This window comes from Dunckerocampus dactyliophorus, chromosome 2 (assembly GCF_027744805.1).
Source record: "Dunckerocampus dactyliophorus isolate RoL2022-P2 chromosome 2, RoL_Ddac_1.1, whole genome shotgun sequence".
Lineage (NCBI taxonomy): Eukaryota > Metazoa > Chordata > Actinopteri > Syngnathiformes > Syngnathidae > Dunckerocampus > Dunckerocampus dactyliophorus.
The window spans coordinates 2,934,016-2,949,760 of NC_072820.1; the positions used below are offsets into that span (position 1 = coordinate 2,934,016).

The following is a 15,745-nucleotide window of genomic DNA, read 5'->3' on the forward strand; positions in this document are numbered from 1 at the left end:
AAGTATGAGGAAAAAGCATGAAGTTGAAATATGAAAGAAAATGTTAGTTTTTTTAAGTAAAAAACAATGAATAAAGTTTATGACATGGGAATAAAGTGAAAATGTTAGGAGAAGAAAATATACAAGAAGAAAGCTGAAATATTCTGAAAATTATCCCCCAAAAAAATCAAAAGCAGAAATGGAAATTTGCACAGAGTGAAGCCAAAATATTAAGAGAAAAAAATAGTTTTCTCACAAGAAAGAAGGTTGCAATTTTACGAGACTAAACTTGTAAGGTGAGGAAAAATATCATTTTAGTAACAATGTTGAAAGAAAGAAAAAATACCTCATTTTTGGAAAAAATACAAAATATTATTGGAATAAAGTTCTAAGTGCGAGAAGAACATTTACAAGAGGACAGCTGAAATGAAATAGTTGGAAAATAAAAAAATAAAATAAGCATAAATGGAAAAAATGTAACGAGAATAAAGTCAAAATATTAAGAAAAAAAATCGTATTTGAATGAAGAACAAAAGTGGCAATTTTCCAAGCATAAACGCGTATTATTACGGGAAAGAGGCCATTTTTAGCAGCATTTCACCTGCATTACAAAGCTGAAAGGTACTTTTTTCTTGAGCGACATGTAGCTTCTCAGCATATCCTCACGTGTTGCTTTACAAAATATCAACGTGGCCCTCGCATCCGTTCATTTTTCACGATGTGGCCCTCAAGTGCTCACCTTGCCGCCCTATGATGGCTCAGAGGCCCCTCGTCACCCGGGTTCTCCTGAACGCCAGAGCTCTAGCGCGGCTGCAACTGCGAGGTGTTCCACCTGGAAGAATGTCCAGCGATGCTCCAGGGGGAAGCGGGGCTGCTACACTGCCTGACATCCGCCTGAAGCTTGGCGATGGAGCTCAGACCTCGGCAGACAGTGCAGCCGAACGATGAAGGACACATACAAGAATGTATTCATGCAGTAGGTGAAAAAAATGAGCCCATTACTCAATCACTCCTCAGTCACACACGGATGGTGGCACAGTAAACTGCAGTACACCTGGAGCACTGTGGGCACAACTGGAGGCAAGGTGGGTCAAGTGTCCTACCTCTGCTCCACCTCCTCCCAAATAAACTAATTATTTGGTAGTTAAAGCATAGAAAAGCTCTTTATGACTTCCTGAATACAATGTTTACCATCATTAGAGCCCTCTAGGCATGATATAACACCCCTATAGTCACCATTACACTCATATTAGCCAATATAGCACATATCATCAGAGGGAAATAAGCCATCTGAGACATAAATAAGACTTGTGCTCACATGCTTCAATAAAAGTATGGACAGTCGTGGACAGGAAGTGATGTCGGGGATTCACCACAGTAGCCCGTGTTATTATTATGATGATGATGAAGACTAACAGTATTAGTCAGGCAGGCAGACGCTACAGGAGTTTGAGGTCCAGGACCACAAGGCTGGCGAACAGCTTTTACCCACAGGCCATCAGGCTCCTCAACGAAGCACTCACACACGCCGCACGCAACACACGCACACACTCATAGCACTTTATTTATTTATTTATTTGTATTATTTACTTGTATTAATGTCTCTTCTGTTGTTGCTTAATTTATTGGTATATATGTTTATGTGTTTATGTTTCTTATGTTCTTATTCTTTCATTTGTTTTCTTTCTTTTCTTGGGAGAATGAACAGAATAAGATTTTCATTGCATGGTATAACTGCTGTTTTACTGTGCACATGACAATAAAACTCTCTTGAATCTTGAATCTTGAATCTTATTATGTTGTTATTGTGCCTGAACATCCTTATGCTTGAAAATGCTTAATTTCGCCCACGAATACCTAACACACGCAACTATGGTACGTTTGCGTTCCGCCCAACAAAGTGCGAAAACTCAACGCGTCACAAAGATGTCAGTGAAGCATAAAGACATGTAAATATCGTGTGTTTTCTACACGTGGTGCACGTATGCTGTACATTTTAACAGTTTTATCAATTATTACCGACTTATGGTGACATATATCATGTGTATATTTTGGCATATAGACCAAAAATAAGTATGTATAGAAGTATGTACTTCGCTAGCACAGACAGATGAATGAAGAAACATTATTGCTAGCAAACAAACCGTAAATTTTGTGAGTGAAATTGGATAATTTGATGGTTTTCGGCAAAACAAGAATGAAAAAAACATTTTTGGAACAAAAAATCCAAGAATTGACGGAATGTTGAATATGCGGCGAGCCACTGTTCCCCACTTGTGCAATAAAAAGAAATGTGGACTAATTGATCTGTGCCAGGGTGGTCATCAAAAAGAACGACATACTTACTCACGGTGCAACAAAACGAACACACAGCACATCCACAGCGAGTTAGCGCATCACAGAAATCAACTGCTGCGTCTACGTGGGTGCTAAACGACAGCTACGCGGTAAACATGACACACAACGTGAACTGTTATTTGCGAGCGCCGCAAGGCATGCTGGGTCGTCCGGCGGCAACAACAACATGAGCTGCGAACAATACAACGCTGGATATCAAGCGTGTGTTGACGTCCCTCCTTGTTTGCCTCGCTGACGACCGCCTCAGCGCGTTTTGCAATCGAGCAAAAATGCGACAAACACGGCAAAATGTTGGGAGAGAGCGTACCGCAGGCTACCCAGCATGCCTTGCGGCAGGACTATATGGGTGTAATTTTGGCATGGGTGTTTCGTGTAGGTATTCATTTGCATGCACACATGGGGCAGTAGGCAGGGTACGCTGCGCGTCACGTGTTGTGTTATTTTTTGCACAAGGTACAGATTGCATGTGACTATTTCCTGTCATGTTGCCGGACAGAACACCAGGTGGGCCAGAACAAGACACTTGGCGGACCGGATGTGGCCTGCGGGCCGCGGTTTGCCCACCCCGGTCTGTACCAACATTTACGGTACCAGTCCAAATTTGGGACACACTTTCTAAACATTTCATTTGTATGTCAGCTTACAGCACGGAAATCTGACTTTGTGTTGGTTTATGTTTTAAAAAATGCAGAATTAAAAATCTCTTTTCATAAAAAAAAATGTAAATAAATGGAAATAACTGAAGAAATCAAATTCTCCTCGTCCTCTTTGTAATGCAAACTCTGTCTTAACATCTCGCCTGTTTCATTCAAATTGTTCACGATAGCGTTAACTTGAACTGCTATGTTTTTACCTTTGAGTCTGTGCACTCATTCACTCATTCACTCATTCACTCATTCAGTCAATAAGGAAGTAACAATCAATCAGCATCAAATCACGTAATCTCTTGTAGTTGCCAAAGTGGTTCACTCGTAATCCAACCTGCGCTGCCGTTAGTGGAATCCACCTTTTCATCCATTTTTACGAGTTGTTAGTGAAACTGTAATCAAATCCCTGAGTTATTTCATCCAGCAGTGACGCCCAAACATAATTCGATACTTCCAGCAAAGAAAATCATTACGCCGCTGGCCCAGATTCAACTGTACGTCAAAAAATAACTAGCGTTCTTGTCGCTTTGGCTCGCTGCTCCTCTTCTTCAAGCACACGCAAAAGACGTACACGCTTTCTAGTTCTGTCACTGTCTGACTTTCTGGTTCGTTTGTTTTCAGCACGGCCGGGCTGAAACTGTAAACACATCGGGAACGCACGCGTACGCACTCGGACACCCGCGTTCCGCCCCGAGCATCCCGCTGTCTTCCTCGATAGTGGCGTCTCCGGTGAAGGGAGATGTTGTACTTTTATCACTCGGGCCTTCCGTCGTCTCACTCGTCCAAATAAGCATCCGCCGCAGAAGCTCAGCGCCGCCCCCACCGATCCAAATCATCGGTACTCGGAGCACAGACCTCCTGCAAGGAGCAAACGCAGGATGCCGTGGTTCCCATAGGTGTTGGGAAAATGAGAAAAACCCACATGATTATGTATGACTTTTCAAGAATGCGGCTTGTGAGTAAACAGCAGCATCGGGCTGAAAGTAATGGGAGTGCGACACGCCATCCAAATGGCCTCGCTGTCTCCTCTAAATGACCGTCTGCTTTCCTCCCGACACGCAGACACGAGTCCGTGTGAGGTCACCATGTCCTGCTCTCACCTCCGTGCAGGCAGAGCGTTGCATCATGGGTCTTCAAAGGGTCCACAGCCGCGGTGTCCAGACTTTTCCCGCTGAGGGCATGCAACTTTGCCGCTTTGATATTTTGTAAAGCAAAAAAGAAGTTGTGTATACTTCAAGAAAAAAAAGGCATCTCAGCTCTGTCGTATGCTGTAGCTGACAAAGACTCATTAGCAGCACCTTCACGCTTTGCTCTTTTTCCCATTTTTGCTGTTGTTTGTTTTATTTTCCAAATATTTCAACTTCAATATTTCAAATAGTCTGCATCAATTTTATGATGACTTCATTGCCGTAACATTTTGACTTTATTCCCATAATATTATAACTTTTTTCCCCAACCTCATTTTCCAAAAGTGATTTGATTATTTTTTGTTTCTCATAATTATTTGGCTTTAAAAAAAATACATGTTTTTTCTTTAATATGTCAACTCTATGCTGCTAAAATGAAATCCTTTTTATTCTCGGAAAATTGCACTTTTTATCTGGTGATATTTTGACTCTATTCTCATAATACAGCTTTTTCCGCAACCTCACTTTGCAAAAATGATTATTTGTTACATTTTTGCTTGTGTCTTACATTACAACATCTGATAAAAATACCGTTTTTCTTCAAATATTTCAACTGGACGCTCCTAAAACGGCGTTGTTTAATTCAGAGCATCATGACGTTGTTCTTGTAAAATGAGGACTTTTTCTCCTTAGGTTACGACTTTTTTCTCTTAATATTTCGACTTTATTCTTTTTGTCGGGTTTTTTTTCCCAAATAGTTAAACTTCCATTTTAAATAATCTTTGTAAATGTTCTTCTCGTAATCTAATCTTCTCGTAACTTTATCGTGTTTCGTTGTTTTCATACTATTATGACTATCTCGTGATATTTTGACTTTATTCTCATATTACAGCTTTTTTCCGCAACCTCACTTTGCAAAAATGACAACTTCATTTTTTGCTTGTGTCTTATATTCCAACATCTAATAAAAATAAATGTTTTCTTCAAATATTTCAACTTGATGCTACTAAAATGGTGTTATTTCGACTTTATTCTTTTTGTCGTTTTTTTCCCCAAATAGTTAAAGTTCCATTTTAAATAATCTTTGTTCTTTTTGTAATCTAATCTTCTCAGAACTTTATTATTATGTCTTAAAATAAAAACAGCTTTTTCCATGCTACTGATAAGACGTTATTTTTGCTCACATAACATCAGGAGTTCATTTTCGTTAAATTGCGACCTGGTTTCTCGTAAGAATACGACTTCTTTATCTGAATATTTTGAGCTGCTGTTTTTTTTTCCATTTCTACTGCTATTTTTTTTTCATTTTCCAACTATTTCAATTTTCTCACAATATTCTGACTTTCTTCCTGGAATATTTTGACTTCATATCATTTTCCATAATATTCTTGTTTCCACAAACAACATTTTTCAAAGATTACAAATTTATTTTTTGGTTTGTTTCTCATAATAAAAACAAAGTGTTCTTCAATATTTCAACTTTACGACACTAAAGTGATGTTTTTGTTTATTCTCGTAAAATTCCAACCTTTTCCTGGTTAGACTTTTTCTCTTCATTTTTTTCCTTCATTCTTTCTTCCATTTTTGCTTTTTTTTGGTTGTTTTTTTTTTAGGTTTCTGTTTGTATTTTAATTTTAGAAAGTGCCACGTGCCAAATGAGAAAAGAAAGAGCCGCAGGCCACGCTTTGGCCACCCCTGGTTCACGCGTTCCTGGAAGACGCTTCTTACGGAACCCGGGTAAACCTGGGATGAATTCCCAGCCTTTAAAAGGAAGCGTCAGCAATCATGTGTCTTTGCCTCCCTTGATTGATCACCATCAAAAGGGGCACCAAGGAAACGTGTCGCTCGTCATCCGTCACATCTGTGTGAATTTGAAATTGGGCGAGAACGTTGGGGTGAAAAATGGCTCGTCGCTCGCTCGCCTTGAGTAGGTAATTGGAGATGATACAGCGGGGATTCGTCACTGCCTTACCGTCCCGCTTTAAAACGCCAGATAGATTTTTATAGCTTACAAAACCGTCCCTTTGCTTGGGACTGAACAAGGATCTGAGAGGATGTTCAGATTCCTTGTTTCCTTTCCGAGATGAATCACTTGGAAAGGGAATGCTGCCGTTATGTTGTCTCCGGCCCTGGGGAGCGTTCACGTCTTGAGCGCTAGGAATTTGTTTGCGCCATCCTGGGAGGCTGCGCTGTCTGATTCGTTTTACTGCATTGTCAGCTAATGAATGGTGCGCGTCCATCGACTGCCACACACTCGCTCTGGTGAGAAAAGCCCCCCACGGGTGCTCATCTTGGGGGGGTTGTCCCACTCTCATTAGGAGGGGATCAAAAGGAAGCGGAGGCTCACTGATGGTTTAGCACATTCCCTGTGTGTCGTTGCCATGACGGGGCACCAAATGATGATCAGCACGTTCAGGGGAAAACTTCCGGCCGTATCACGGATCGTTTGATCAGCAAGGCATCTATTTGTATCATAACCGTCTATAGAGCCAATTTCTGCAATCCTGGCAAAACATTAAAAATAAAGCAAAAAGTCTTTGGTGGAAAGAACTTTCTTGAGGCACATCTACATTTTAGCTTAGGATATGTCAGTCGAACACCGTCCCATAAAAGGTTTTCTTGACACACACTCACATAGCACAATCAGACTTGCGCAACAGGTCGATATCACCGATGGACTGATTGTTCTCACTCACACAAGCTTAACTCTCATGTCTAAACAAACTTAATTTTCACTTTCTAGCATGGCAACTGTAATAAAGACTGTGTACTTTCGGTCTGGGCTATTCACCGATCTTCCTCACTGATGTCTGCAAGCAGACATGATGTTCTTAGTATTTTCTACTTAACACACCTCATAAACACCTGGTCTGCCACAGAATAAGAAGATGTTGCACGAGGGATCGGTGTTGCCAACTTAGCGACTTTCTTAGCAAGTAATCAGACCCTCTAGATTCTCTTTTTCAAAAAAGCGACTAGCCAGAAAGTCTTTTGAGGACTCTGAAATGAGAGCACCTTTCATCGTTATCTTGCTGTCGGTCCCTCCCCCATATAAAACACTCACAGGTGGCTCGGGTTTGTTGGTAATTTTCAAAAAAGACAAAAGAAGCGACAGAAAACAGTCCATTTGTAGTTCTAAACATATTTATTTAGCTATTGTGAGATATTATTACACCTATAGATTCATTCTCGTAGCTTCTCAAAGAAGGCTTTCTTGACACACACACTCACATAGCACAATCAGAGTTGGGCAGAGTTGGGCAACACTGATGGACTGATTCTTCTCACTCACACAAGCTTAACTCTCACTTCTACACAAATGTAAACCTTTCACTTTCACTAGAGGGGTGCGGCAACTGCTATATGGGCTCTGTGTCCTTTCATTGTGGGCTATTCCTCATTGATGATAGAGTCCAGCGCTGTAGCCAAACATAACGCTCCTAATGGTTGCTTCTGACCACACCTCGTACGCACACACCAACTGACTGGGTCACGCGTTTTTACGCACCTGTTCACCAATATAGTGAGATATTAGATGCACAATGACGTGTGCATTATCTTTCAAATCAGCCCAGGAGACGTCAGGAATGGCTGCCAACGCTTGCGGGTCAATAAATTCATGTTCTGTTGTTGAATAAGGTGTAAAAACATGAGGTAATATCGCATATTTCTAATGACACAAACCAAAAAGCTCAGTCCCCACCGGTCCTGTGGGAAACACTACCCGGCTATAAAGCAGCTAGAAGTCAGACTGCATGTGTGTGTGTGTGTGTGTGTGTGTGTGCGTGTGTGTGTGTGTGAATGGACAGACCGATGAAAGATGCGCCCGCCAAATGTGATGTGGTTGCAGCGGTTCACAGAAGGTGACCTGTACTGATGTGTCCTCCAATAAAGCCAACTGGTGATGTCGCCCTCCACAACCTGTCACTCGCAAGAAAATACATGAGTTTTAAGGTTACGGGGATTTTTTTTTATTCTTTTAAATCCTCGGTTTGAAAATTTGGGGATTTTTTTTTTTTACTTTTTTGAAACTTTTAGATCCCCGTCCTCAAAAGTTTGCATTTTCTGTCTCCAAAACGCAAAAGCTCGGCCGCACGGTGGCCCGAAGGTTCCAAAAACATGCATGTTAGGTTACATGGCGCCTCTAAATTGTCCATAGGTAGGAATGTGAGTGTGAAAGACTGTTGGTCTGTATGTGCTACTTCGCAACACTCGTCCACAGGAGGCTTTTGAAACGATAAAAACATCAAAAGCAAAAAGAGTAAAAGGAGAGAAAAACATAAAAATACAGTGGACCATAACAATCCAACAATAAAAAAGTTCTTTGTAAGTTAAAAAGCAACAGCAACATGGCCAAGCAAGCAACCAGTTCAAACTATTCATGCGAACGTTGTTGTTTTGATTTGAGTTGTTTAAGTCTTTTGTTACAACCACTGTTGGTCTCTCATTTTGAGTGAGTTGGTCGAGAGCTCCAAAGCTGTGCCGCCTTTACAGAGCGAGTAGACTGACAAAATGAAGTCTTGCATTTTGGGACAAGACAATGACCACTGGTGGAGGCTCGTGCGGTCGCTCTGTGGTCGCTACGACGCCTCGCGGCCCATTTGGAGAACAGTGGTGACACGTGATTATTCAGACGTTTACAAAAACAGTTTGAGTACTAAAATTCATGCAAAGGTTATGTGTTCTTAAAATGCAGCAGTGGTGCCACGTCCTTGGTTTTGGGCGCATGATTGGGAAGCTCGTGACTGTGATGAAACGCAATATGACAGACATCATCAGCGTACATCCGACAGTTGACATCTGGACAGCAGCTCGGTAGGTCGCCAATGTGCGCCGTGAACAACAAAGGACCAACAGCAGACCCTTGCGGTACTCCCATGCCATTTGCATTCACACGTGACTTGACACCTTGGGCCCTGACGCGTTGTTGTCTCCCCCCGAGGCGACTTATTGAACTGATTCAGTTGATGAAGTTGGTGATTGACAGTAACAAAGGACTATTTTTAGATCCAGGAATACCGCCCCTACAACAAGCCCTCTGCAGCAGCACGAGTGGGCATGTACATGTAAACCAAGGAGTCCAGAGTTAAAACAGAGCGCCGACCGGCATCCACTTCCGTATTATGCCCTGCGTGGGTTTGGGCGCCATGATGGGGAGCAGAATCCAGAAAGTATGCACTGAGTGTCCTCGGCACACTGCTCAGCTAACAGACTGTCCAAAAGCTACGTGGTGGTCACTCTCCGGCCACCCACTGGCCATCTCGACCAACTAGACCACCCCTATGTGAGTAATGGTCTCACCTGGGCCACCCCAGTGAAAAATGTCTGGCTCCGCCACTGCTTCTTAGCATATCTGCATGTTTTGCTTTGCAAAATATCAACGTGGCAAAGTCGCATCCTTTCATTTTTCACTATGTGGGCCTGTGGCATAGATGCTTTGTTTGGCCACTCGATTCCCACGGAATGGTACACGGGCTAACCGACTAGTTTGTTCAGCACACAGTTTGGCCGTCCGATAACCGATATCTTCTCTCCTGCCAATCATTTTTGTCAAAAACCGAATCCAAGTTACAGAGAAAACCGAGTTACCACTGTTTGTTAAATGAACTTGACCTTGCCGGGGGGGCCACCTTCTAAAATGATGCCATGGGACCTTGGTTGCCATCTTCTACCACATCTTAAGTAAAAATCCACTAATGGGACTTAGTGTGTCCGTCAGAGCTCTGTATCCAGGCAGGTTGGCTTCACACAACCACACCTCTCTCTCCCACTATGTCCTCATTTTCCTGTTTTTTTCCCCAATAGCGCTTCACGTATTCCAACATTTATCCACCCTCCTTACCCCGTTGCACAGCCTCTTTAATTTGTTTTCCATGTCTTGTTTTCAGAGGAGAAAGCCATGCATCCACGCACACACGTCATAACACTTGTAAACAGAGTCATGACATTGACACACACACATGCTGAGCTGATTGCACCCATGTGCACCGCTGATACATAATACATGAGCTTTCCACATGCATAAACATGTCTGCCACTGATAAGTCATTATGGACGCTTAAGGCGCATCATATATACGGAGGTGATGCTATTCTTTTTATGTATATGCTCAACAAGGGGCTTTAAGCGCACATATTCCTCTCTTGAGAAATGACCCAGCTTGCAGAGTTGACTGTATCAAGAGCTCGCCGTGCCCTCTGTAACATCCAGAAATTATATATAGATGTGGCAGACCCACTTTTCTTGCTCTTACAAAGACATAGTACATGGCGGGGCTGCAATAATCGATATAACCTGTGAAAACAGGTCATAAATCCAAGCAAATGTATTTCCCACAGGCGCAAAGAGAAACATTAAGGTGGAGAGGGTGCAAGTGATGCTTCTGCCCAAGCACAAGCAACTCGAATCCGGTGCATATACGACGAAGTGCTTATTATCAGCGACTTCTGGTCATAAGTGGATGCAATTCAGCACGATCAAGCTCATTAGAGACGCGCCGAGGCGAGTGGAAATTGCGCACACGGGCGGCGAGCAGGTAGAAATCTTTTGGCGCCCCCTTCCCCCCTGGGACTGATGTCTGTGCTCGGTGTGTGACAGTCGGGGTCTCCGGTGACCGCTGCGTGCAGACAGGCGGGACTGGCGCACACGCACGCACGGACGCCGTCTGCTCGGAGTCGCCTCGAACGCGTACAAACTGTCCGATGGGCGCCCGGGAAAGTGATAGCCCGCTCGCGGGTACCGGTTGTGCCGGAGCGGATCGATGGATGTGTATCTGTTGCATCTATTTAGACATAATAAGCAAAAAGTGAACGGCGGAGGAGAGCGCGCGCTATTACGAGCACAGAATCAAGTCAGATCCAGTTGCAAATGCGCACAGCACAGCGTCAAAAAAGACCTAATTATTCCAATTAGACACTGTAATATATATTTCTATATTTATATAACAGTGCCTGACATGCCGCAGTTGCCTTCCCATGGAGTGATGAAAGCAGCGGTCCCAAAATATCAAACGAGGGGGGGGAAGTAGGTCTGCCTCGCTGTTAAACATTCAAACCGAGAAGATGCGCTGCTGGTTGGACAAAGTGGTGAGAAACGTACCTTGGACGACGGAGATCTTCTGGTAATCGTCTCAAGTTGCTTCGATCGCGTCAGTCTGCAGCTCCTCGTCCCTGCCAAGTAAACCTGAGTCCGACCAACAGGGACACACACGCGCACACGCGCACACTCGCACTCTCTCTCTTTCTGTGTGTGTGTGCGTGTCCCTTCCTCTCTCTTATAATTCAGACTTCATATTATGAAAAAACACGAGCCAATCTATACATTGCAACTCTCCACAATATCATCGTGAAATGTCAATAAAAATTGGAAAATATATTTATTTGCGTACAAATACCAAACAGTATAGAAAATGGACAGGTGATGCTTCATTGTCATGTCTGTTTTGGGAACACATCTGCGCTCCGATATTCAGCAAACCAAACAGAGTTCCAAACCAGGCACGTCGATGGCGAGCTACCGGTCGATCGCGAGGTCGCTCGCGTAAACGTCACTTTGTTCGATGTCATATGACACCAGTCACCTGACATTAAAGCGGACCTGTTTTGCTTTTCCTCCTTTCGGACCTATAAATGTTGTTACAATGTTTATTCTCGTGTTAAACGATGCCAACGCGTCAGATAATGAGGTTCAGAGTTTTTTTTAACACAGAGTTCCACTTCTACGCAATCCTGACTTCCTTATATGGGCATGCCCAGGCAAACGCTGTAGGCCTGCCCTGCCCTGCTCTGCTTCGCTCTGCTCTGCTCACCGTGTTAGCACATATACGTCTCAAACTGCACACAGAGACGCAACTTTCATCTTTATTTTTCTGATTATGATGAACAACAGAACATGAGCTTTCAAGCTTGCCGTTGCGTGTTGCATGTTGGCGGCAGCACACATCATTTTTGGGTGTCTCGAACGGATTCATGGATTTACATTATTTTCTGTGGGAAAATTTGCTTTGGTTAGAGTCCGTTTTGGTTTGAGTCGGACCTTCTGGAACGGATTAATGACGTTAACCAAGGCACCACTGTATCTGTATTTGAATTTATCAATGTATGCTTGTTTTTCCTCTGATTGCTATGTCTCTATTGTAATGTACTGTTTGTGTAAATGAATATTTATATTTGATTCCTGCTGCATCACATGTTGTTATTTACACGAGCGGATATGCCGTATAGGCCTGTGGTGCATCTGCACATGTGCCGCATGAGGTCACGGGTGGTGAATAAGACCATCGACATGCTGGCAAAGTCTTTTAATGAGCGTCAATAAGGAAAAGAACCCCCAATATATAACACATATTACGTATCGTTATTGACCATTTTTTGTGGTCATTTTTCATAAATGACCACTTAGAGGTTGTACTTTGGGTGCGCGGTGATCATGGTCACCACAACTACGTTCTCCATGAACAAAAACAGAAACGCAGCTATCTGGGGGCTCCACAAATGGCATGGCCAAAAACTTGTGAGGCTTATTGGTTTCACTTACGGAATTTAGCAAAACACATTATGAAAGAAGGCCTCTTAAACAACCTCAGGTCACGTTGACCTATTATTTAGTGCAGTTGAGGTTCACAGAAACATTAATTCTACAACAAATATCCCCCTTGTGGAGGTGGGTTCCCTAAACCCCCAAAAAAGGCCTCCAACGTTTCATTAAAAGGCATCACGAGGTCACATTTGCACAAATAAACATGTCTGAAAAGGACGCAGCGCTACACATTCTCCGAGACTTGATCATTCTGAACGAGCTAATAGCCCGACTTCTCAACACGCTGTCCAGTGCAGCTCTTAAGGTGTCGGGGAGTGAGCTTTGCAGACGTACTTGGCGCACAGCCACACCGCTTGCATCGGTTACATCGACGCTAACAATGTTTCATTTCCTTACATTTCGGTTTTGTTCGCTTCCTGTGTGAAAAGAAGGAAGGCATTTGTGCAGTGTCAAGGAAAAGGAAGAAATAAAAATGTTAAAAATAAGGATGACATAACATTTTGTCAAATAGAATTGCATAAAAAATGGCAGTTCTAAGCAAGATTATCTTGATTCAATCGTGCAGCCCTAATTCCAGCTTGCTTTTTTCTTAAAGGCACAGAGAGAAATAGAAAACAAAAACAAACATGAAAATTTAACCCTGGACTCCGACTTCAATTCCTGTGTTGTATTGAGCAGTTTAACTTTGCCAGGGGGAGATGTCGCCCACACGGGGGAGCTTCACTGACCAAGACGCTGACACCACGACCCGGGTCCGGTCCCCGGGCGCCGGACGGTGGCTGCCCGCTGCTCGTCAAGAGGATGGGTTAAATGCAGAGATGAAAATGATCAGAATTGTAACTTAAATTGTGTTCATTAACTATTTTGTTTATTTTGATAATAATGTAGAACATTAATGACATGTTTAAGCACAGTTGATGAATCATGTCAGGGACTCTTTAATCCCTGGTTTTAACACTGTGCCGCTAAAAATGCTGAAAAGTGATGTTTGCAGCATTCCATCTCAGTTGGAATGCATCCTGAAGATACGCACTCTCGTTCTGAGATCATATGCAGCATATTGATTTCTACATAGAAGGGCTGAAAATGGGTTTAATTTTCTATTTGTGAGTTTTACAGCCATGAGAATGGCACCGATAAAGTATTTCTTAAAGGTCAACGGTGTCCCTCTCTGGGGTTGAGGATGTCTTTTGTACCACAAGCATCTTGTTTTGTGCCCATGATCTGTTTACCCTGTACTGTATACGTCCCACTTTCAGTACAAGTCTGAGCTCTGCCATGTGCAGAAGTACGCGGCCGACACGGCCATCGTGGGATCTACCAGGAATGGACAGGAGGATGAGTACAGAAAGCACTCATTCAGGACTTCGTCAACTGGTGCGACGCAAGATTCAAGATTCAAGATTCAAGAGAGTTTTATTGTCATGTGCATGGTAAAACAGCAGTTATACCATGCAATGAAAATCTTATTCTGTTCATTCTCCCAAGAAAAGAAAGAAAACAAATGAAAGAATAAGAACATAAGAAACATAAACACATAAACATAAATACCAATAAATTAAGCAACAACAACAGAAGAGACATTAATACAAGTAAATAATACAAATAAATAAATAAATAAATAAATAAATAAAGTGCTATGAGTGTGTTGCGTGCGGCGTGTGTGAGTGCTTCGTTGAGAAGCCTGATGGCCTGTGGGTAAAAGCTGTTTGCCAGCCTTGTGGTCCTGGACTTCAAACTCCTGTAGCGTCTGCCTGACGGTAGGAGTGTGAATAATGAGTGTTGTGGATGTGTGCTGTCCTTGATGAGGTTGTGTGTTCTTCGTAGGACTCTAGTTTTATAAATGTCTTGCAGTGAGGGGAGGGCTGCCCCAACAATGTTCTGTGAGGTCTTGATCACCCGCTGGAGTGCCTTCCTATCACGTGTTGTACAGTTACCGTACCAAACAGTGATGGAGGCGGTAAGGACACTTTCCATAGTGCATCTGTAAACGCAAACCACCTGCATCTCAACACCACCAAGACCAGGGAATGGCGGCGGTGGATTTCAGGAGAAATAGGACCCGCCCAGATCCTGTTCTCATTAAAGGTGACCGTGTGGAGGTGGTGGTTTACACCGATAAACACCTGGGAGGGCATCTGGATGATAAACTGGACTGGACTGCCAACATAGATGCTCTGTGCAGGAAAGAGCCGTCTGTACTTCCTCAGAAGGCTGGCGTACTTCAACGTATGCATGAAGCTGCTGCAGATCTTCTACCAGACTGTGGTAGCTAGTGGCCCCCTCTATACAGTAGTGTGCTGGGGGGGCAGCCTCAAGAAGAAGGACGCCACACGCCTGGACACACTGGTGAGGAAGGCAGGCCCAAAATCTGTGGCAGAGCAAAGGACACTGAGGAGGCTCCTTTCCATCTTGGACAAGCAGCATCGTCCAATGCACAGCATCATCTCCCAACAGAAGAGCATTTGTAGTGGCAGATTACTACCACTGTCCTGCTCCACTGATAGAATGAGCAGATCATTCCTCCCCCACGCCATGCGACTTTTCAACACAAGACAAAAACACACACAGGACTGGACTTATTCAATTATTAACTTATTATGTGTTATTATTATTATTATTATTATTATTAGTTATTATGTATTATTGCAACTGAAGTCATCTGTTACGTATTTATTTGTTCTTATTGGAGATAAGTTATACTTTCCGCTTGAGTGTGTGACTTTATAGTTCGTGCGGCGTCTGCTGCCAAACTGCAGGGGGCAGTGTGTGTCAAAAACACGCTACACGGTACTAAACTAGCGCGGGAGAAGTTTGCCATTGTTTGTACTTGACTTCCAACGCGGCGACACCTGCGCGTCTGCTTCTTCTAGAGGAGGAATTGTGTTGTGTTTGTTTGCTGCTGCGACAGAAAAGGAAGAGAAGGTGGTCCACTCGTCCTTTGGATATCGCTGCTCGTCATTCTTCCCACCGCAGGGACGTGCACCCCAGCTGGAGAATGTGCTTGCAAAAGGCACGCTGAACACGGCAAAAGAAAATAAAAAAAACAAACAAGTTGACTTGAAAGACAACTTGTTTCAGTGTTTCTTTACGCTT

At 43.2% G+C, this 15,745-nt stretch overlaps 1 protein-coding gene across 9 annotated transcripts in view; it reads right to left on the reverse strand.

Moving 5' to 3' along the window:
- Nucleotides 1–11,368, reverse strand: part of LOC129171762 (cadherin-1) — a 303,014-nt gene extending 291,646 nt beyond the window's left edge. For 3 of the 9 annotated variants that reach the window (XR_008566831.1, XM_054760803.1, XM_054760794.1), the window contains exon 1: nucleotides 11,210–11,337. The gene's annotated coding sequence lies outside the window, so the exon portion shown is untranslated. Of the gene's footprint in view, nucleotides 1–11,209 lie in introns of all 9 variants that reach the window. The other 6 variants (XM_054760775.1, XM_054760749.1, XM_054760739.1 and 3 more) reach the window with 6 other exon arrangements.
- Between the last annotated feature and the right edge of the window lie 4,377 nt (nucleotides 11,369–15,745).